The 21,243-nt window shown below is 40.8% G+C and overlaps 1 protein-coding gene across 2 annotated transcripts in view; it reads left to right on the forward strand.

The window, feature by feature from the left end:
• The window catches only part of TENM2 (teneurin transmembrane protein 2), a 2,274,099-nt gene that overhangs the window by 1,221,920 nt on the left and 1,030,936 nt on the right, over positions 1-21,243 (forward strand). The window contains exon 6 of one of the 2 annotated variants that reach the window (XM_050962494.1): positions 5,819-5,868. The exons of the other annotated variant lie outside the window; for it this stretch is intronic. The gene's annotated coding sequence lies outside the window, so the exon portion shown is untranslated. The remainder of the gene's footprint in view (positions 1-5,818; positions 5,869-21,243) is intronic. 2 annotated transcript variants of the gene reach the window in all.

A 21,243-nucleotide genomic window follows, 5' to 3' on the forward strand; every position in this document is an offset into this window, starting at 1 on the left:
ACAATTTTAAATGTTATTTTGATCAAATCCCCTTGCTATGCTCTCATGCACATTTGTCCATTAGCTACTAGCCCCTTTTGTAAAATGGCTAATGACACTAAACATAGTACAGTGAAACCTGGTCAATAGACAACCCGTCGTTTATTATGCAACCTCCTATTGTAAGAAACTACCCTAAATATAATAAGTACAATTCTAGTCTACCTTTATTTAGAAGACTAAAATCCACAGCTTGTTAAGCAACCAATTTTTGTTAGTCCAGCAAGAAGCTTTTGCTGTACTTAAATTCTGTGCAAATTGTGGTATGTCCTCTATATCAGTGCTTCTCAAAGCTGGCCCACCGCTTGTTCAGGGAAAGCCCCTGGCGGTCCGGGCCAGTTTGTTTACCTGCTGCGTCTGCAAGTTTGGCCGATCGCGGCTCCCACTGGTCGCGGTTCACCACTCCAGGCCAATGGGGGCTGCAGGAAGTGGCGCGGGCCGAGGGATGTGCTGGCCACCCTTCCCGCAGCCCCGATTGGCCTGGAGCGGTGAACTGTGGCCAGTGGGAGCCGCAATTGGCCGAACCTGCGGATATGGCAGGTAAACAAACCAGCCTGGACTGCCAGGGGCTTTCCCTGAACAAGCGGCGGCCCGGCTTTGAGAAGCACTGCTCGATATGCATTATATCTCAAGATGGAAAAACTAAGCTTAATGAAGCTTAGCTAAGAAACACAAATTATTAAATACACTAGTATTTGTACATCAGGCAAAATATGTAATGGAGAGATTGGCCATAGTTTGCCATTTGCATGATTTAAAGGATACAAGGTGCAATTTTTATATATATATAAAAATAAAGTGGATAAAATGGGCTTTGATTTGATAATAATCTCAGCCTAGATATCATGATGAGTAGTGCTGTATAAATACGTAGATCTGTCTGAATAAAGGTTTCAGTAGGTCGACAATTCCTTGCCCTACATGGAGTAAAGTAAAACAGCCGAGTAGAAGACAAATATGTCAGGGAAATTAAAGGTTGAGGTGGGGGTGGAGGGGAGTGAATGGTATGCATCATCATTACTACTCTCCTGCATGGTGACTCCTGTTTATTATTTGCCTGGGCACATAGGGGTGCATGGGGCCTCAGATAAAATGCAGCTACTCTACATCATTGTCCCACAGCAAATTAGCAGAATTTCCGGCGGAACTCATAGCTCTTTCTTGTAGCACTAATTATTCTTTTCAGTAATACTGTAATAACTAGTTACTGTAATAACTAGGAATACTAGTTATGGGCCAGGAATCCATTGTGCTACATGCTATAAAAACGGAGCAAAAAATAGTCCCTGGCTTAAGGAGCTTACAATCTAATTCCCATGTTGCAACTTGCCCCACTCAAAGGGAGTGGGAGGATACAGAGGAGGATGCAGTCATTGGAGGCTTTTCAATGTGGCATGCTCAGGTCCAGTAATTATACATATAAATCTGAAGTCTTTGAAACAATCTCTTTTCATTTTGCTAAATTTCACGTGAAACCTACATTTTTATGACACTTTGTATATTTAATTATGTGCAGATATTTTATTTTATTTTCCAGCAAACCTAGTTTTTGTCAGAAGTGTTATGAGAAGGTCCATCCTATTAACATTTGAAAATTTGCACAGGTTTTGCCTAGGGAGTAGTTCACTTGTTTTCAGGCAAGGAAAGTGACACAGGCCCAGTCTACACTAGGGGTTGGGGGGATCAATCTAAGTTATGCAACTTCAGCTATGTGAATAACGTAGCTGAAGTCGATGTACTTAGATAAACTTACCGTGATGTCTTCACTGCGGTGAGTTGTCTGCTGCAGCTCCCCTGTCGCATCTAGACTAGATGCGATAAATTGACCTCCACTGGATCGATCGCTGCCCGCCGATCCGGCGGGTAGTGTAGACATACCTACAGATATCTGTTATGCCATGCATTCTGAGGTTCATAGCTCCAGAACACTTGAAAACATAAGAGCATAAGAATAGCCATACTACGTCAGACCAATGGTCCATCTAGCCCAGTAGCCTGTCTTTTGATAGTGACCAATGCCAGATGCTTCTGAGGGAATGAACAGAACAGCTTCTGACAAACAAAGGCTAGGGACACTTCTGAGCATGGTTTTGCACTTCTGCCCACCCTGGCTAATAATCATTGATGGACCTATCCTCCATGAACTTATCTGGTTCTTTTTTGAACCCTGTTCTAGTCTTTGCCTTTACAATATCCTCCGGCAAAGAGTTCTTGTGTGAAATATTTCCTTTTGTTTGTTTTAAACTTGCTGCCTGTTAATTTCATTTAGTGAGCCCTAGTTCTTGTATTATGAGAAGAAGTAAATAATACTTCCTTATTTACTTTTTCTACACTAGTCATGATTTTATAGACCTCTGTCATCTCCTCACTTTGTCATCTCTTTTCCAAAAGTCCCAGTCTTATTAATCTCTCCTCATATGGGATCGGCTCCATACCACTAATCATTTTTGTTGCCCTTTTCTATAACTTTTCCAATTCAAAAATATCTTTTTTGAGATGGGGCGACCACATCTGCAGACAATATTCAAGATGTGGGCATACCATGGATTTATATAGAGGCAGTATGGTATTTTCTGTCTTATTATCTATTCCTTTCCTAATGATTACAAACATTCTGTTAGTTCTTTTGACTGCTGCTGCACGTTGAGTAGATGTTTTCAGAGAACAATCCACAATGACTCCAAGATCTCTTTCTTGAGTCGTAACAGCTAATTTAGACCCTCATCATTTTATATGTATAGTTGGGATTATGTTTTCCAATGTGCATTACTTTTCTTTTATCAACATTGAATTTAATTTGCCATTTTGTTGCCTAGTCACCCCGTTGTGTGGGATCCCTTTGTAAATCTTTGCAGCCTGCTTTGGACTTAACTATCTTGAGTAGTTTTGTATCATCTTCAAATTTTGCCATCTTGCTGTTTACTCCGTTTTCCAGATCATTTGTGATTATGTTAAACAGTACCTGTCCCAGTACAGACCCCTGAGGGACACCACTTTTTACCTCTCTCCATTCTGAAAACTGACCATTTATTCCTAATCTTTGTTTCCTATCTTTTTACCAGTTACTGATCAAGGAGAGGACGTTCCCTCTTACTTTGCTTAAATACTTTGTTGAGGGACCTTATCAAAGGCTTTCTGGAAATCTAAGTACACTATATCCGTTGAATCACTCTTGTTCACATACTTGTTGACTCCTTCAAAGAATTCTAGTAGATTGGTGAGGCATGATTTCCCTTTACAAAAACCACGTTGACTCTTCACTAACAAATTGTGTTCATCTATGTGTCTGATAATTCTGTTCTTTACTGTAGTTTTAACTTATTTGCCTGGTACTGAAGTTAGTCTTACCTGCCTGTAATTTGTGGGATTGCCTCTGGATCCTTTTTTAAAAATTGGCATCACATTTGCTATCCTCCAGTTTTGGATCTTGAGAGCACATCGGAATGGAGAATTGTGGGAAGGAAGGGAGCTGAGAAATTTTTATTAAGCAATGGCAGGAGCTCAGCAGACAGACTGTTGGAACCCATAATGAAGTCTCCAGAAGCAGAAAAGGAGGCCAGTGGGTTAGAAGAAGGGAGCTGGGGTCTATCAGTGTTGTAAGAAAATTGCAACATGGAAGACATGAACTCTTGGAAACTCACTGGGAGACTCAAAGGTGTGTTACAGAGTAGCTCCATTAGTATTAGAAGAGTTTGGATTTATGCAAGCATAATGGAGAGCAGATTCCTTCCCTAAAGAAGTTCAACTAAGGTCTTGTCTGCACTGCCTGAGGATGTTCCTTATTACAACACAGAAATCCCTCTAAATAGCTGAAACATAGTTCAGGCTTAATATAGATAAGACTAAATGTGTATTACTCGTGTTCCTTAAATCATGCTACAGCCTTGAACTTTGCGGAGCTGTAACACAAATTGAGAACATTAATAGAACATCATATGGTCTCATCTACACTGTAAGAACAACCTGTGTCCTAACTGTAATGAGGAATACAAAGAAGAAGGATGATTCAGTGGCTTAGAACACTAGTTTCTCACTTGCTCTGGGGAAGTCATTTAGCCTCTCTGTGCTTCAGTACCTCTTCTATACATTGGGGATAATAGTACTTTCCTACCTATCAAGGGGTTGTGCAGTTAAATACACTGAAGATTGTGAAATGCTCAGAGATTACGGTAAGGGGTGGAGGATAGAAATTCTTAGGTGGATTGTGACTACTGTGTTGTATATAGTTGGGTACCTCAACAAAATAGTTTCTGCACTGTAGATGTGATTCTCTTCTCTATAACACTAGTCAAAACTATAACAGATCTGGCTCTTTGAGTTTCTCTCCCAGTGACCTTACAAATACCCCATGCTCTCCAGATTGCATCTACCTTCCCTGCAATATGCTGGCTCCAATAATCTAAAGTTTTAGATACTCAGCCAATTCAACCAAGCTTTTTAAATTTCACTCACCGCTAATGACAATGTTCTAATCAAATAACATTATATATTAAGTAAATCTTTCTTTCATTCATTCATTCTTTCTTCACTAATTGTACCTTATATAGCTGCTTCTAGTCAACTCTGCTTTTTCCTAATTGGAAAACTGGGATAGATACAGCATGGTATCTGAAATTTTATGCTTGCGATTCTTGATTAAATTGGTCCTTTCATACCACTACAGTACTTTGTGGTCCAGAATCAACCTGTGCCAATCCACAATCAGTGTGCAGATGTCTGTTTGGGCTTTCTGTGTAGATTCAGAGTTCTAGGAAAAGGCAGACTAGGTACAGCAAAATGATCCTGCACTCTTCTATTATATAAAAGAGGGAGAACTAGGCATGTGCACTCCGAAGTGAACAGATGCGGATGGTTAATTCTGTTGCCCTGACCAAGTGATTAAGGGAATTAAACCTTGCCCATTCCATTATGCTGAGTATCCTTACACCCACTCCTGTTTAGAGGCAAAACTACTGCTTAAAGTGAAGAGTTACTGAAAAGCAGAGCACAAAACAAACATTATCAATCACAGATGTGACATTTAACCTTTCCGGCTAAACAAATACATTTATGAATACAGGATTCCCATGATGTGACCAATTGAATTAGATTATGACAAAAAAGAATAATATGAGACAGCCATTTGAGTTCTGCTTTACACTTCGGATCCATGAAAATTGCATCTATTAAAGGAGGCTAAGGTGTAAATGTACATATAAAATTTTTAGCCTATTCTCTCCACAGCGCTGGAGTGTATTTTGCTTTTGTTTAAACAATGTTGCTGTTCACTTTTCCCCTAGGTGGTAGTTTACAATTTTTAATGTAACTTTTGTTCGTCTCTTATGACAAATGCAGAAAACTAGGTGGCTGGGAAATTACAGAAATAGGCTTAACTGGAGTTTAAAAGTCCCTCTTCCCCAGTCTATTTGACAAAACCTAGTTTTACAAGATAACTGGGTTCAGATTGCAATACTATCACCGTAATATTACCTGTAAAATATGATTATGTTAATTATATTAGTTTATTTTTTCCATAAGAAAGGGACAAATTTTGCTTTAATATTAATACAAATGCAAAATTGAAGCTGAAACTCAAGGTTGTGCATCTAACCGATTCAATCACAGTTTGCTTAGCCATTTCTTTCCAAAAAGAAATGGTTGAACTTCATGTACAGTGGTAACAAGATTAACATTATAAGATTCTTGCTTCCATTTCAGAACATAAACTTGTATTCATTAAAGCATAAATCACCGTAGGTGAATTGTTTTCTCAAATTTATATGATATCCTTGTCTTGCAGGGATAGAAAAATCTACCTATTGGCCAGAAGAACAATCCTGCTAGTTAGAGGTAAATAGGAAAGATGAAGGATGGGGGTGGGTGCAGGTGGGTTTCAGGGATAATACCCTAGTTAGAAGCTGACTCTCACCAGATGAGAGGAGCGAGTGTGCTGGGATTCCAGCCAGAAACTAACTGTTGCTGGACCCAAGTTAGCACACTGGCCCCAGGATCCTGCTTTGGAGGTGTTTTCTTTTGTATTAGCCTCAGGCTAGTAGGTGTCTGATAAGTGTGAAGCTCCACCGCCAGTACTGCCCCCTCCCATTCTTCAGTGACTGTAGCGAGGAGGAAGAAAAGATGTATCCTCTACTCCCCAACAGCCTGCTGTTCTCGGTTTTTCTCCAGGAACAATTCTAGTGCTGCCTCATGCCTTTTCCAGGTAAAGAAAACAGCATACAATTGACAGTTTCACCATCACCCACAGGTTTTTGAACAAATGTGAAACTGGCAAGTGCTGTTAATTTCACTTTGTTAATCTTTGGTGAAATTATGAGCTGCAGTGAAAGCACTAGAGTTCTGTCTGTATACTCAGGAAGACAATGTCGCATCTGTTTACTTTCAGCTCATGCTTAGACAGTTATCTTCGCAACTGTAGGACTATATATGTTTGTTTTCCTTTTTTAAAGAAAAGCTCACATTCTACAGAAATCGATGGCTTGAACCCCTAATACTTAATTTGGAGAGATTTTCACCTTACTCTGCAGCATTGGGCACATATCACTTGCAGTTTTGAACTAAAATAAATGGTGGATTCTCTGTTACTTGAAGTCATTAAATCAAGATTTGAGGATTTCAGTAATTCAGCCAGTGGTTGTGGGCCTCTCACAGGAATGGGTGAAGTTTCATAGCATGTGATGTGCAAGAGGTCAGACTAGATAATCATGATGGTTGTCATAACTTAGTCCCAGATTTGGACCTTAGCGTCCAAAATATGGGGGTTAGCATGAAAACCTCCAAGCTTAGTTACCAGCTTGGACCTGGTACTTGCTGCCACCACCCAAAAAATTAGAGTGTTTTGGGGCACTCTGGTCCCCCTGAAAAACCTTCCCTGGGGACCCCAAGACCCAAATCCCTTGAGTCTCACAACAAAGGGAAATAATCCTTTTTCCCTTCTCCCCCCCCCTCCAGGTGCTCCTGGAGAGATACACAGACACAAGCTGTCTGAATCCAAACAGAGTGACTCCCCCTCTCCGTTCCCAGTCCTGGAAACAAAAGCACTTTCCTCTTCACCCAGAGGGAATGCAAAATCAGGCTAGCAAATCCAACACACACAGATCTCACCCTGATTTCTTCCTCCCACTAATTCCCTGGTGAGTACAGACTCAATTTCCCTGAAATTTCCCAGAAAAGAAAACTCCAACAGGTCTCAAAAAGAAAGCTTTATATAAAAAGAAAGAAAAAATACATACAAATGGTCTCTCTGTATTAAGGTGACAAAATACAGGGTCAATTGCTTAAAAGAATATTGAATAAACAGCCTTATTCAAAAAGAATACAAATCAAAGCACTCCAGCACTTATATTCATGCAAATACCAAAGAAAAGAAACCATATAACTTACTATCTGATCTCTTTGTCCTTACACTTAGAAACAGAAGATTAGAAAGCAGAAACTACTTCTCCAAAGCTCAGAGAAAGCAGGCAGACAGAAAAAAAAAGACTCAGACACAAACTTCCCTCCACCCAGAGTTGAAAAAATCCGGTTTCCTGATTGGTCCTCTGGTCAGGTGCTTCAGGTGAAAGAGACATTAACCCTTAGCTATCTGTTTATGACAATGGTCCCTTATGACCTAAAAGACTATGAGTCTAATAGGGAAGTTTGTGCAAGTGTATTTTTCAGACATTGATACTCTGGATTGCTGCATAGTTTTATGTTCCTGTTACTTAATGCATTTCATGTTTTTTAAAAATTAATATTAGACAAGCTACTTGACATTATTTAATGGTAGAAATTAATTTTTCACTTTTTTCTATATATAAATTGTTTTGATAATATTTACTTTTGTGACTGCTGTTTGTAAATAAAAGAAAACATTTTTATTTTAGTTGAAAATAGATACAGCTATCCTTGAAAATTAAAAATACATTACCATTTTCTGGGGTTCCTGAGAAGGGTTTACACGGCAACAAAAGAGCAACACTGTATATACAATGCATATATTCAGAGTTTGTATGTGTGTGTTTGTGTATGTGTGTACAAGTATATACTATATCCTGTCTTTGCATTTTTGTTTGTTTGGTTGTGGTGATGTGTGCCAAACAGTTTTCAGGCACTGTGGCATTTTTTCCATCCTGCCCTGGTTAATTTTTAGTACAGTAAGGTCAACAGAAGTTATAACAGATCATCAGTCAGTTTTTAGGTATCTGAGCTGAACCCCAACCTATCATTATATCTCTGCTGCTGAGGAACTGGCCAGTTTTGTTTTGCCTCTACAGTTCCTGGCAGAATGGACAAATCTCCTTGTGGCAGATGTTTGGGGCCAAAGCATTTCAAAACTAAATCACAAGCTAAAAATTACATTTCTGATGCAATTCGACTTTAAGGCGGTTGACTTTGGGGGATGAGCTGCCGTATTCTTGAGTTCCTTTTCTTCCTGAAGCACTGAAACTGCACATATCCTGGCATGCCTCTACAACCCACTGCTTGACTCCAGCCTGACAAACAAGCAGAGAAGAAGCCTAAATGAAATAAACTGCCCTCTTCTCAAATGGAGGATATGTATAGCAAGTTCAGCTAGTTATGTGGCTACTAACCACACAACTTGGCTCAAACCCCTATACATCCCACCACTGGATAGGGTTGCCAACTTTATACTCACACAAAACTGAATACCCTTGCTCTGTCCTCTGCCCCACCCCTTCTCCAAGGCCCCACTCCCACTCATTCCATCCCTCTCCCTCTGTCACTCACTTTCCCCACCCTCAGTCACTCGCTCATTTTCACTGGGCTGGCGACGGGTTGGGGAGTTGGGGTGTGGGAGGGGTGAGGGCTCTGGCTTGGGGTGCAGGCTTTGTGGGGGGGCCAGGGATGAAGGATTCGAGGTGTGAGAGGGGGCTCCAAGTGGGGGCAGGGAGTTGGGGTGCAGGTTTGTGTGTGAAGGCTGCAGCCGCCTGGGGGTGCAGGGTCTGGAGTGGGGCTGGGGATGAGGGGTTTGGGATGCAGGAGGGGGCTCCAGGCTGGGGATGAGAACTCTGGCTGGTAGTGCAGACTCTGTGGTGGGGCTGAGGGATTTAGGGTGCAGAGTGGTCTCGGGTTAGAGCTGAGGGTTTGGGCATGTGGGAGGGGGATCAGGACTGGGGCAGGGGGTTGGGGTGTGGGAGGCGGTGCAGGCTCTGGGCGGTGTTTACCTCAGGCGGCTCCCGGAAGCAGAAGCATGTCACCCCTCTGGCTCCTATATGGAGGCACAGCCAGGTGGCTATGCACGCTACCCCATCCTCAGGCGCTACTCCTGCAGGTCCGATTAGCTGCAGTTCCAAGCCAATGGGAGCTGCGAAGCTGAAATTTGGGGCAGGGGCAACATGTGGAGCCCCATGGCTGCCCTTACACCTAGGAGCCGGAGAGGGGACATGTCGTTGCTTCTGGGAGCTGCACGGAGCCAAGGCAGGAAGGGAGCCTGCCTTCGCCCCGCTGCACCACTGACCGGACTTTTAATGGCTCAATCAGCAGTGCTGACCGGAGCCGCCAGGGTCCCTTTTCGACTGGGCATTCTGGTCGAAAACCAGACACCTGGCAATCCTACCCCTGGGCCAGGAGAAAACCAAACTGCGCCAGGGAGGCAATGAAGAAGGAAACGGTAGCAGTTAGTCCACTGCTTTCCCCACTGTGTGAGAAGGTGAAACAGAGGTCTAAAGCTGCTTCTTCCAAGGCAAACATTACTACTACCGAGCCAGCTGAGCTTGGTTCATCAGCTACTGCTCCAGGCTGTGGCTTTAGCACCAAGAGCTGGGATAAGGGCTCAGATGCTTCCTCCTGAGAGGAAGTCAGCTCTTGGAACTGAAGGTGCTAGGAGAGGGGAAATACAAAAAAAGACTGTTAATTTAGGAGTAATTTGAAGTAGCATCAAAGAGAGTCATCCCTGAATCGGACTTTCCATAGTGAATTAACATGTAAAATATTTCCATCAGGTTTAAAATTAGACCCTTGTGTCCTTCTAAAAGCTGTTCTGATGAAGACTGTTCTGATGAGCGGTCCCAGCAAAATCCAGACTCTGTAACAAAATGGATAGTCCAGTTGTCATCTAAATCAGTGGTTTTCAAACTTTTTTTCTGGGAACCCATTTGAAGAAAATTGTTGATGCTCGTGATCCAATGGAGCTGGGGATGAGGGGTGTGGGAGGGGCTCAGGGCTGGGGCAGAGGGTTTGGGTGTGGGGGGTGCAGGGTCTGGGGTGGGACCATGGGGGTAGGAGTGCAGAAGGGGGTCAGGGCTCTGGGCTGGGGGTGCAGGTTTTGGGGTGGGGCTGGGGATGAGGGGTTTTGGGTAAAGTAGAGGGTCTGGGTTTGGGGGGCTCAGGGCTTGGGGCAGGATGTTAGGGTGTGGGAGGGGCTCTGGGCTGGGGTGCAGGCTCTGGGGTGGGGCCAGGAATGAGGGATTTGGGGTGCAGGAAGGGGTTCCAGGTTTAGGGGGGACACCTCAGGGCTGGGGCAGGGGCACGGGGTTGGGGCATGGACTTACCTCCAGCAGCTCCCAGTCAGCGGCTCAGCAGGAGTGCTAAGGCAGGCTTTCTGCCTGTCCAGGCACTGCAGACCGTGCTGAGCCTCGGAAGCAACCAGCAGCAGATCCGGCTTCTAGGTGGAGGCGTGCAAGCAGCTCCACACAGCTCTCTCCCAAAGGCACCACCCCCCAGCTCCTATTGGCCGGGAGGTCAGGAGTGTGTGTGCTTGGGGCAGGGGCAGCAAACAGAGCCCCGTGGCTCCCCCTTCCTAGAAGCCAGACCTGCTGCTGACCGCTTCCCGGGCGCAGTGCAGTGTCAGAACAGGTAGGTTCTAGCCTCCCTTAGCTGAGCAGCACCGCTGATGGGACTTTTAACATCCCGGTTGGCGGTGCTGACCAGAGGGACCAGTACCTTACATGCTGCGACCCAACACAGGGTCGTAACCTGAACTTTGAAAAACACTGCTCTGAATTGTAGGTTCTCAACTTCTGAGTCATTTGGGGAGAGAGGGGAGTCACAGCCACCGTCCCTTACCGTATGGGTAGGCTGGAGGGTCCCCCAAAATTATGAGAGGAGAGGGTCTCTTCCCTCTTTTGTGAGATGAGTGCACAGCATGGGAAATATTGATAGCCACTTCTCTAATGTGAAAATTGTGAGATCCCAATCATTAGCTCTTCCTGTCTTCTTAGGAATGACTCGTTTTACAGGCATCCAGTGTTATTAGACAAGAATGGTCTTTCCCATTGTAGGTTGCTTTCAATCTCTATGGGATCGTTAATGGTGTTCTGTTAAATATCCCAATCAATGCAGTTTTTATGGCATTCTGTTTGATTTATATCACAAAGTGTGGAAGAAAGAATAACAGAATGAAAAGACAAAATGCAGCAGAATTACTAATATAAGGACAGGTTGGATAATGAATATGTGGATTGAAAGCAACATTAACAAGCAACTTTTTAAAAAATCTTGAGTTGAATGAAAGATGGATGTGCCTGGGATAGTTTCTTATAAAACTAAACCATGAAACCAGTGTGGATGTATTTGTCTATGGCAGAGGAGTCTCTGGTGATTATTGTTACTGTACTGGAGAAAAGGGTGGGAAATAGAAAATGCTTCATTTCTCACCACTGTCATCACTCATCCTAATGAGGACAAGAAAGGTTACTCCTACCAGGAGCGTGATGCTTTCATGTACTCTGAAACCCACCTGCTCTCTCCTTAATGAGAATGTAAGGTATGGATGTACTGTGATCCTTCTATGTTGTTTTTGAAATACATTACGCAAGGAATAACTGTCCGCTGCTTTTCAGTAGCCACAACTTTTTAAATTCAGACACCTCATGATATGCACTTGAAATAAGTTTGTGGGATCCTTTATCCTGATTGTTACAGACCTCACCATGTGTCAAGTGTATCACTTATAACTGTGATTCTTGGAAGTTTGTTGGCTGCTTTTACTCAGTAAACATGTTTGTTTGCTACAGGTTTCAGTATACTACTTCACTGGCTAATGTATAATATAGTATAATACACATCCTGACAAATATTGCAGTTTGAGTTTAAAATTTAAAAAGAACTGACAAAGCCAATCAGTTTGCGGAGAATATTAGTTGGAAACAGAATATTTGCAGCATGTTATTTTTGACATACATAAACCATATTATTCATTTAAGGTTCTTATATTCAATATGTGTATGTATTTGGGAATCATACAATGGTGGCATGAAATATTTGCTATAAGATAACACTATACTTTATAACTTTAAAGTTTCTATAGCTTCCAGTTTAAATACTGCATTATTTAGTTATTTCCAATACCTGTCTGTAGTTCTGAGCACTGTTAGATAAATAAACATATAACATTACAAATACAGTGTACAAAATATCTCAGATGGAATGGATTGCTCCTACTTGAAATCATCAGCACAAAGATAATGCCCATATAAACCACCCTGCTCATTCCCTGTTTCTCAAAAGACCTGAGAGGAAATGATGGGCTTTGCAGCTCCCCCCCACGCCCCAAGATTAACTGATCCAGGGTCTGTGAGACTAAGGCTTGGCTTGAGTGGAAATCATAATGGAAAATTTCATGCTCCCATCTTTTCCATGTTATTCCAGGGAGCTATTTGCTTGAGAACCTCCAGTGGTTAAAACTGCACACAGTGAGAGATGTAGATCAGGTAACCAGGTCCTAACAGTAGTGCAGATTACAGAACACTATGGGTAATACACTCCCTCTGTGAGGCATCACTTAATGCAGTAGATGGCCACCTGCCTATTAACTTCAATTTTAGAATGTGCTCATGATGTGGCCCCATGTAGAGCACATTATAGTAGTGACAAAGGCAGGGCTGACTATAGTAAGTCCATATTTGAGGGAAAATGTCACATTCTTCTTGCCGATTTTAGATGGATTTAAATTGTTCATGATGTTCTATCCTAATTCATAAATCAATTATAATTGCTGTGTGATCACAATATGTCAAATACTATGCCCCCAAATAAGCCCTTAGTTTCACCATACAGGCCTGCTGACTACAGAGGGATTGCAAAGATGTAATTAAGGGCAGATTTGAAGCCCTTATATGTCTGAAAAAGCAGCTTACTTCATGGAACTTATATTTATGTAGCCTTCATTGTACAATGTTCAGTGGAGACTTATATTATGTTTTTTTCTGAAAAAATGAAATACAATTTAATATTAAAATTTTATTCTGTTTAATATTTTTGGCAACAACATCAAATTAAAATACATTTAGGCTGGAATTTTCAAAGAGGCCTAATGAAGTTGGGTGTCCAACTCCCAGTGCAAATCAATTGGAGTTAGGTTCTAGCTTTCTTAAAGCCCTTTGGGAAATTCTTAAATTAAATAGTTAAGCTAAATGTCAAATGGTGATGTTTGATGTCAAATTTGAGGGCATATCTAGTGGGGTCCTAGAGGGGTCAGTCCTGGGTCCTGTTCAATATTTTCATTAATGACTTGGAGTAGAAAATATGCTTATGAAATATGCAGATGACACCAAGCTGGGAGGGGTATTGAGGACAGGTTTCAAATTCAAAATGACCTTGACAGATTAGAGAATTGGTCTGAATTCAACAAGATGAAATTCAATAAAGACAAGTGCAGAATACTTCACTTAGGAAGGAAGAATCAATTGCACAACTACTAAAAGGAGAATAACTTTCTAGATGGTAGTACTGCTGAAAGTATCTGAGGGTTATAGTGGACCACAAATTGAATGAGTCATCAATGTGCTACAGCTTCTGAAAAGGCAAATATGATTCTGGGGTGTATTAACGTGAGTATTGTATGTAAGACACAGAAGGTAATTGTCCTGCTCCACTTGACACTGGTGAGGCCCCAGATAGAGTAGTGCAGGGGTAGCCAACCTATGGCATGGGTGCCGAAGGCAGCACGTGAGCTGATTTTCAGCGGCACTCCCACTGCCTGGGTCCTGGCCACTGGTCCGGGGGACTCTGCATTTTAATTTAGTTTTAAATGAAGCTGCTTAAACATTTAAAAAACCTTATTTACTTATGTGTGTATGTGGGGGCAGGGTGGGGTAAGTGATTCAGCTTGACTGGTAGGCACGAAGTCTAGAAAAGCAATCAATTACTTCACTTACCTCAAAAGAGTTTGTGCTGATGAAAGAATTGCTTAGGTCAGTTTCCACTGAACAGTAGTCCACTGTCAAAAATTTCATTCTAGTCATTGGCCTGCTAATAAAAGTCACTCATAGAGCAAAGTAATTTTCAGTCACAAGGACATTTAGGATCAAGGAGTTCACCATCAGGAATTCAGGAGACAGGGAGCCAAATTACACATCGCCAGTGGGGGAAATGGGAAATACAGATTTAAAAAAAAAAATCTCCACTTGTTTTAATCCTCAGAAATACATATCTTTTATATGGGCCAGTTCATATGCTAATTTATATAGCTGTTGGGGCAGATAAGAGCTTCACATTGGGTTAAACAATCCTAAAGGATGCTTACATGTGGAGGAGGGGGTCCCACTTTGCTCTGTGATCAATAGATGTGGAGCTAGTTGAGCAGAAAATTCATAAAATAATTTTCCCCCTCCCCCTACTCTCCTCCAAAATAGCCCTGTTTATATTCCTTATTCTCCTCTTCCTGGACATATGGGGATTACTCTAGCCCTGAAGATGAAGTAGGCCCTCTGCATCTCCAGCAGGGTTAGGCTGGAGGCATCTTGGCTAGGTTATTTTATCTTTTTACTTTTTTAAGCGGTGGGTGGAGAGGAAGTTAGTGGCTATGAGTCCAATTTACTGGGTTAGGGATCTTTCCTCCTACTAGCTGGCAAAGGTGGGAGACTAAGATTCCAGATTCTTGACAGACAGAGTTTCAGTTGTCAGCCAGAAAATGTCTTCAGGTTGGCTGGTCTATTCAGTCTCTCCTTAGTCGGCTTACATCCAGAGAGACGTATACCCTCACCTCTGGACACTATGCTGTCTTCCTGGTCAGCAACCTAAACCCTAGCTGTGACCTTAGGGAGATTCTGCATAGATTCAGTTCTCTCCTCAGCATCTCTGTAAAACACCTGATCCCATATGGCAAAGTCACAGACTTGGGAGGGCAGAGGTTTAGTGGCTGCATAAGTACCACGTGCCTGTTTTAGAGAATATCAGCTTCCTTTTCAAGGATGTACACTGGCATATGATGCTGTTGGACTGCAGAGTTCTTGAGGTCTCTTTGCTGCCAAAGCTACTGGGACATGACATAGTGTCCATATGTATTGTTTTAAATCATTTAATTTGGTTTAAACCAAGACATCTGCTTTGAATCACAGAATGAAGAAACAAATGAAGATTTCTAATATTATTACAGTATATTCCCTTAAGTCATAATGGAAAGATTAGTGTTACATAAAGGCTTTCATCATAAAAAGTTATATTCTGATGAAAAAAGATTGTGTTAATGCCATAGAGCTACTGAAAGATAGCACTCTTCTATCATATGTAATAGAAAGTTTAAAATTTTTATCTTTCAACCTATTTTTCCCCATTATACATGTTATACCACTTTTACCTCTACATTTCCTAGATCTATCTCACTGATAAGCTTAAAGTAGGATCTTTGAGAATTAATGATTTGACAAAAATGTTTCAGTTTCTATAATGTACGTAAAAAAAGGTATACCATGACTTTTTATATCTTCCCCTATACCTAGATTTAGTTGGAGGTAAAATGGTCAGTCAGTCAGACAGTTGGATGATTCTTTCAGCTACTGAGCAGCATTGAGACTAGTCTGTCTCAAGACAGAAGAATTAAAAAACAAAAGTATACGGTTGTATGAAAAGAAAAATCACTGAAGACATAATTTGTTATATTATTTCTATCAGGGTTTGCAGTATCATTTCTAGTCTGATTCTCCTCACACACTAGTGTAAGGCATTGATCCTAAAAACACCTTTAGTTTTACACACCTGGGCCCTGATACAGGAAAACATCTAAATACATGTTTAAGTGCTAATCTCAATAAGGATGACTTCCTGAATGAGGGCCATTGGTATCTCATTGAAGTCTGGGTATTGCTGTCATAAACAGATAGCTAAGGGTTAATGTCTCTTTCACCTGAAGCACCTGACCAGAGGACCAATCAGGAAACCGGATTTTTTCAACTTTGGGTGGAGGGAATTGAGTGTCTGAGTCTTTTGTCTGTCTGCCTGCTTTCTCTGAGCTTTGGAGAAGTAGTTTCTACTTTCTAGTCTTCTGTTTCTAAGTGTAAGGACAAAGAGATCAGATAGTAAGTTCTATGGTTTCTTTTCTTTGGTATTTGCATGAATATAAGTGCTGGAGTGCTTTGATTTGTATTCTTTTTGAATAAGGCTGTTTATTCAATATTCTTTTAAGCAATTGACCCTGTATTGTATCATCTTAATACAGAGAGCCCATTTGTATGTATTTTTCTTTCTTTTTATATAAAGCTTTCTTTTAAGACCGGTTGGAGTTTTTCTTTACTTCAGGGAAATTGAGTCTGTACTCACCAGGGAATTGGTGGGAGGAAGAAATCGGGGAGATCTGTGTGTTGGATTTGCTAGCCTGATTTTGCATTCCCTCTGGGGGAATAGGAAAGTACTTTTTGTTTCCAGGACTGGAAACAGAGAGGGAGTCACTCTGTGTAGTTTCACAGAGCTTGTGTCTGTGTATCTCTCCAGGAGCACCTGGAGGGGGGAAGGGAAAAAGGATTATTTCCCTTTGTTGTGAGACTCAAGGGATTTGGGTCTTGGGGTCCCCAGGGAAGGTTTTTCAGGGGGACCAGAGTGCCCCAAAACACTCTAATTTTTTGGGTGGTGGCAGCAAGTACCAGGTCCAAGCTGGTAACTAAGCTTGGAGGGTTTCATGCTAACCCCCATATTTTGGACGCTAAGGTCCAAATCTGGGACTGATGACTTCCTGAATGAGGGCCATTGGTATCTCATTGAAGTCTGGGTATTGCTCACCTGCATAATGTTAATTGTGTGGGTGTTTTCAGGACTGAGGACTAAATCAGAAGTAAATGCAGCCTTCCCAGTTTTAATGATTTTATTACAAGTGGTATTGTACTATTTGAAGTTCCACCCCCCCCTTAGAATCCCAGCTGTTGGAATTGTGTTGTTATCTGACAATCTCTGCTTTCATTTAAAAAAAAAATGTAGCCCTCATATTAGTGGCAGATTTTTGAACATGTGAATCCTAAAGGCTCTAACCCTACATAGCAAATAAAAAGAACCCAAACTATATTATTTTTGGAATCCCATTAATTTTAAAGCAATCTCATGAATTTTTGTGTGTGTGTGGGGGTCCGACTCAAATTTTTCAACACATGGAGTTGGCAATATTTTACAGCAATTAATTAAGTCAATGATGTTCATTGATGCAAAACTAATATTAAATTGGAGGTGAATCAAGCCCGGGATGTATTTTATTTGTAAATTACTATTAATTCAGAAGAACTCCTGGTTGTATATGACAATATTAAAAGCAACTCATATTTCAATGACATCTTTGTGATTGTTTTGAAGGTGGTTGTTCAAAGTACATTCTAAGAATTTTTTTTTTAAATTTAAAGTTTTAAACCTTTTAGAAGAACTTGTGGTGTAGGCTTAAAATTACAAGTAAGTATCTGCCTTTTGTTGCGGTTTTTAATTTGCCAATAACTGCATTCTGAGTTCTATGTTTCTCTTAGAAAAGCCTATAACATCACTAACACATAAAACAAAGAACGGACCTGCATTCCTTATGGTGCTTTCAGTGCAAATGATAATATTCACTTCTTTCAGGAGAAAGAGAGAGATTTAAATGCAGGTCTTGGCATGTAAATGAGATGAATTTTTTTCAACTATATTGTTTTTAAAATGTGTTTTTGGCTGTAATACTTATTCAATATTCATGTAAGTGTTGAGGAAAGAACAGGTTTTTAAAATTTATTTAAATTCACCTTTAGTTTAATAATAATTATTTTTATGAAGAAATTAAACTATTTGGAACAATGTATGTTTGCTTTATAATGTTTTCTTATTCTAAAATTGAATTGCAGTGTAACGACAGGACAACTGTGCCTTTTCGTTTAATACACTCTGCCATCATTCTTCAGTCTTTGTCATCATGGGGACTGATGCTGTTTATATTTTTTAGGATTTTAGTGTAATCAGATTTCTCATCCATTTTATCTTGCACATCTCTTAAGAACAAAAATGGTCAAGTCTGTAAAAGATAGTTTTCTTCCCATTTAGGTACTATCCTTAGTGGGGTGGCTGGGGTTTAGAGCTGCAATACACTAGACTAGTGAATGTAGGGAAAAGTAGTACAAGAGTCACACACCAGTGTACAAGGGAGTTGAATCTCAAAAGCGTGGTGAAACCTTGCTTCCTATAATAGCCCAGGCCACTCCATGAGTTGGTGCAACATGGGGAAGATGGGGGCCATGTCCCTCCCTCCTCTTTTCCCATTTTGAAGCACTGTGTTCCCCTGGCTTTGTGCACATAAAGTAAGTGAGATTGGGGGGTTGCTCCTTGCACCCCTGACAGTGTTGGAGACCATTTGACTCTTTCAGTAGGAAAGAGCAGTCATAAGATTGCCAAATACTGCTCTAGCCTTGTGGAAACTTTATCCCTTCTTGCTCAGTCCCAGACTCCTTTCCCTTCTTTTCATGTACTCGCAGCAGGCCAATTACAGTTGGGATTCAATTCCTGCAGCCCTTGTTTAAGCAAGTAAATTATTGCAGAGTTTTGCCTGATTAAGGACTGTGGGGTCCCTGATACTTTCCTTCTGATAGATAATGTGGCTGCAGTTGATCATGATGAAATATTCTAAAGCAAGAATCTCGTCTGGGTAAATGGCTCAGAGACCCAACCTTCACTACCATATTGTAACTGCGTTGCCAAATTAATTTATAGTGCTGCTTTAGTCCTATGACAAAAACCAAAAGGCTGATCTGTCTAAGCATCCTAACAAAATTATTTGCCAGAGCATGAATGTGAGGTTCCTTCTTTTCCTAGTGTAGTGCTCTTTAAATTAACAATAAGGAAAAAAAATACTCTCCCATAAGGAAATATAATGAAAGTCTTCTGTGAAATCTGTTACATATAAGCAAGGATAGAGTGTGGTATGATGAGCACATTATTCTTTACCTGATTCTAAAAGGAAGTTATTAAAAAATTCTAATTAAAAAATTGCAAAATGAAAAATACAATAATACAAAGGTAATTAATTAACAAAATACATTTACTAAAAAACACATTAATTTTACCTTCTGTTTGTTTTGTGGACTTCACAGTAAGTAAAATAATATGTGTGTGCATGTGTGTGTGTGTCTTTTTATACGCAAATTGAAGTGTCTTAAACTTAGGACCTTTGAGCTCTGTTCTACTGTTTATAAAAAGGTGGAAAGAACACTGGTATTTCTGTGCTGTAAGTTGGTACAAATGACAACCTAAGCTGCTTTTTTTGACTGGACAAATATTTGTGTCTGGCTTTGGGTATGGTTTCCACAGTAAGGCTTCTGGCAAAGATTGTCAGTATTTTATCCAGACCTGTGTCCCCATGTGGGGATCTACATGTTTTAAAACAGCAGATGCCTTTTTTTGTGGCAGTCCAGAGGGCCAATCTTTTATTGATTGTATATAATATACACCAAAACAGTAGCTGTGATATCATCTTTGTATGAGAGATACATGCTGTTCAGCTAAAGCTGCACATCTGTAAACATACTGGATCTTTGCACCATGATTTCGCACTTCAATAAAGACCACTCACTAACCCAGAATAAATCTTTCATGGGCCTAGATGAAGGCAGAGGAGCTTCAACAAGTGAGGGTAGGTCTGAATGTCTGAAACAAGAAATCACTGTATGATTTCAAAGAAGACTTAAATCTTTTGCATCTTCCTAGGACTCTGAAATTTTTCTCTCAGGTCTCCTCCCAAATAACATCTTTGTCAGAATATCACCCTATTCTTTCAAGTCTTTTGATGATTTTCAGGGGATCTTTACTGCAATAACAAGAAATGCAGCTTCCAAATCCCGTCTCCCTTTCCAATTTCAAACCTTTTTCAGAGTGGAGAATTGGTGGTGGTTCAGTGTCCAACAGTGAGGCCTCCACATGGTGCTTTCTTGTGCACTGGTCCCACCTCAGGCATGTCTCCTGGACTCAGCAATTTCAGTTCCCATAGAAAAAATAAGAATAAATACATCTGTATCATCTTGAACAAAGCAAGTTAAAGAAACTCCTATCACTTCATTCCAACATCCATAATCACTTAAAAAATTCATAGCGTTATCTTGTTACCAAGCAACAAGCAATACAAGCTGTATGGTGAGTCTCCAGTTAGATACAGCATTTGCTTCTTGCAAAAAGTCTTCATCTGTTTCTCCCCCTGGATATCTGAGTTTCCCTTCAGAACATATGAGAGAGAACGAGCTTTATAAAATAAGTTTGTATCACCTAGCTAAGCTGCAGTAATTCAGTCTACAACTCCTACATGTTCATTATGATTATTGGAAATATGGGCCACTATAGATCTTTATGCCAGGTTACATAAACTTTGCCACATAGTCATGTCTAAAAGATTTCTTTTTTTCATTGCTTAACATTCCCTTTTGTTATCTGCTACCCACCTTGATGCTTGGAGCTTCTTGTGCTTTGTCCTTAAGGCTCTCTCTTTAAAGATAATGTTAGACTGATGGTTCCTCCCTGGTGGGGATCTAGATGCTTTGAGAATGCCTCAATTAAACATTTAGGAGCTTTTGAAGAGGGAGACTCATGCCGGGTCTTGTGGGCAACCTCTCTTGGGTTCCTTAAATCACTTTCCAGTTTATTACCCTCTTCATTTGACACTTTCCCCCGTTACATTATCAGTTGGCGACCAGTCTTCTGTGATGGGCTCAATGAACTTAATTACTGGTTTTTGATTGGTTGGGGTCCTGACTGTGCATTTCTTTCCTGTTCTGACAGGAAGACTGGCACTATTTCACCTTGTCAATGAAACGTACCTATGTGGTGTCATACTTGTATGACTAATCAGAGAAGACAGAGAAGACACTATTCAGTGGAGACCTTCAGTTCAGCTGAGTGTCCTAAAGAGAACATTTTATTCTCTCTCTTGTATTCTGTAAATAAGATTAAGTCCTCAGATAGGAGTGGTTAGAGAGACTAATCATGTCTTACAGTAAAGGAGTCTGCTGGGTTAAAAGTAGAATGAGAGATGCATTATTAGGTATGCAATAGTGAAATCAA

Source organism: Gopherus flavomarginatus, chromosome 7, assembly GCF_025201925.1.
Source record: "Gopherus flavomarginatus isolate rGopFla2 chromosome 7, rGopFla2.mat.asm, whole genome shotgun sequence".
NCBI classification, from domain to species: Eukaryota; Metazoa; Chordata; order Testudines; family Testudinidae; genus Gopherus; species Gopherus flavomarginatus.